A 2,957-nucleotide genomic window follows, 5' to 3' on the forward strand; every position below is an offset into this window, starting at 1 on the left:
AATCTTTGCCTGAACTGGGCTTGAAGTGCTGCCAATGCATATGTTACATGTCACACTAGAGGCCGATGCTGTTGTGTTACATGTCACACCCATAATGTCTCCTTTGCTTCTGCGATGCCTGCATGCTGTCTGAAATCACACAGTGGAGCTGCATGATGCTTTGGTCATTGGTCCTGTGTAAAGACATAAAGGCGGCGTTACAAAGGGACTTCATGATGGCCCTATAGCTCCATCTCTGTATAAAAAGGCTTAGAGTTCAGCGCTTTTAGTGAAATGTACGATTAAAAAACTGAAGAACTCATCACCTGAACATTTTCTCTCTCCTCTGGCTGCAGGAGAGTGGAGCCAGATCTCACCATTGCGGGAGTTAATTGTCCAAGTGTCTAATTAGAAGAATGAGTGAGAATTGAGGGGCCGCTGGGATTCAGCTGCCCCTGTCAGAGCCTCCCAGCACCAGGCCTTTGGACCTGCTACGGCCCCGCCGGGCCCCCCGGCTGAGACGCTCCCCCTCAGCTGAGCTTCAGAGCTGGAGGGGCCGGGGGCGTCGGACATTGTGTTGAGAGAGCTCTTGCTGAGGATGGACTCGGCTGCCGACACAAACAAACCCCCAGTTGGTCGTTTGACGGCTTCACAGGTGGAGAGACGGCGTCTTCTCTCCGGGACTCAACTCCTCAGGAAGCCTGTATTCATGATGGAACATCAGGGGAGCTAGGAGGAAAGCTGTCCATATTCACATCTTTACACATAAAGGTTATTAATACAAAATCACGTCCATGGTGACTTGTAGTGCGTTTGAGCCTGGACTGAAAGTTTGGAATAACCTGTTATATTACACTTTTCTTTCTTTCCTTCAATAACATCTCTTAACAGAGATAAAACAGTTTAATCAGACTTGTATGATAATGTATTAATAACATTTGAAATAGTTTTGGCCCCAAAAGAAGGATTATTAAAGGATATTAAATGATTCAAAATTCCATTTAGTCAATGTCTGCAGTATTTTGTTTTCCAGTCCAGAAAAGCATCAGTGATAATCAATTATTATAAACCTCAACAATGCAATGGGACTCTAAATACTACGGGACTTTCCACCTCCTTCTATTACGCTGTTACCAGTGGGTTAGGGTTAGGGGTTTAAAACATGCCGGCCCGTGCATTTTATAACTCCGCAAAAGGTTCCTTTGTGCGTTGGTATCTGACGCCCAGATCACTGACAAAGTGATGGTATATTTGACGAGTTTGGAATGAGAACGAGCTGATTTGTCAACAACTGACCTTTTGTTAAGCCCCGCCCCTTTGTGACAGTTAGACAAGCTGTCACAGTAAGCATGGAGCCCACACTGTAACTAACTGCACTCCCTGAAGAAATATGATCATATTTTTTAAAAAAATGAAAGAGTGATTCCAGAGAGAAGCAGACAGAGGGGTCTACAGTCTGTGTTTGAAGGATATATCCAGGATGTCAAACTGACTCAGCAGCAACAACAGGTTAAAAAGACAAAGATAGTTAGAAGCTAAAGCCGAACTATAGGCTACAGATCACAGTGTAAAAGTGAACCACCACATCACAGCTGATCGCCACAGAACACAATGAATATAAAGGGAAACTTTGCTGATATTGAACCAGCTGTGTGGCATCACAGTGTGTGCTGATGAACGGTGTTTGGCTTCACCCCTGTGCTGCTGCCAACACCTGGACCTCTGCCACCAGACGGGCGGGGATCTCTGGGGAAAGTCAAACAACGTTCATCAGCACACAATGTGATGACACACAGCTGGTTCAATATCAGCAAAGTTTCCCTGCTTCCCTTCACTGGTTCCTGTACAGCAGGGTTATAATCATTATATAATCATTAAAAAGCAAAAGCAGCATGTGTATACATTCAGTAGGCTATATCTTCAGTAGCTAGCTAGCTAACCCTACACTTTTCAGGGTTTGATTTTGGTTTTGGAACAGGGAAGAAACGTATATCTTTTTCCAACCTCTCCAGGTAACGAGTGTCATTAATACACAACGTGCCCCAGACACAACATTTAGCTCCAAATCCACAAAACCAGCCTGAAAATGAAGGAAATCTGAAACGACTGCATTAGAGTCAATGGAGCACAGCTGTGTTGTTGTCGGACCCTGGTCTGAGCCGGCCCGATGATACGTTATGGGGGCGGGACTTAGCGAAGGGTCCTCAAAAAAAATCAAGCTCAATAGATGAAACAAGGAGCTGATCTTGAAACAGTTGTGGACGAGTGTAGGTGTAATGCTGAAGGATGATAAACACTATTATAGCCTGGTCTATAAAGGTAATAATTTATTGATGATTATCAAACACCTTAATAAGTACTGAACGTGGTACCTAACTTCAAGACAATAACACTGGCAGCTTAGAGCTCAGTAACTTAATGGGTGATGTCTTGTCAGCTTAGCTTTGGGACACACACACACACACACACACACACACACAGAGGTGGGCTGTGTTGGTCAGTGCCATTTCAGAGCCAAAACCCAAAGCACAGCCGGAGGCTTTGGCAGAAAAGATGATCTCCACTTGGGCTCTCAGCGTGAGCAGCGGACTCTCTGTGGACACAAGCTTTGGGATCTTTGTGCGTCTATTCTGATAAAAGAAAACGAGGCTTTCACTTCACTGTTGAGTGCAGAAACGGCTGCACTTCACCTTCATTTCACCACTGCCTGGATTAAACCTCATGAGAGTTGGGATCAGGATTTAGAAGATGTTGTCTTCCAGCAGAATTATAAAATGTGTTTAGAGTCATGGTGACAAAGATTAACAGCATATCTATTTTTCTGTCTTTTAAAGTTCCAATTTCAAGACACAACACACTAAAAATCACTGTTAACCCAGTTTGTGTCAATACTGGCTTAACTTTACTAAGTACCAACTTCAGACTACCGAAATCAGCTTCACTATAACTCGCAGCATTCACAGACAAACACTTATCTG

This window comes from Epinephelus moara, chromosome 3, assembly GCF_006386435.1.
Source record: "Epinephelus moara isolate mb chromosome 3, YSFRI_EMoa_1.0, whole genome shotgun sequence".
NCBI classification, from domain to species: domain Eukaryota; kingdom Metazoa; phylum Chordata; class Actinopteri; order Perciformes; family Serranidae; genus Epinephelus; species Epinephelus moara.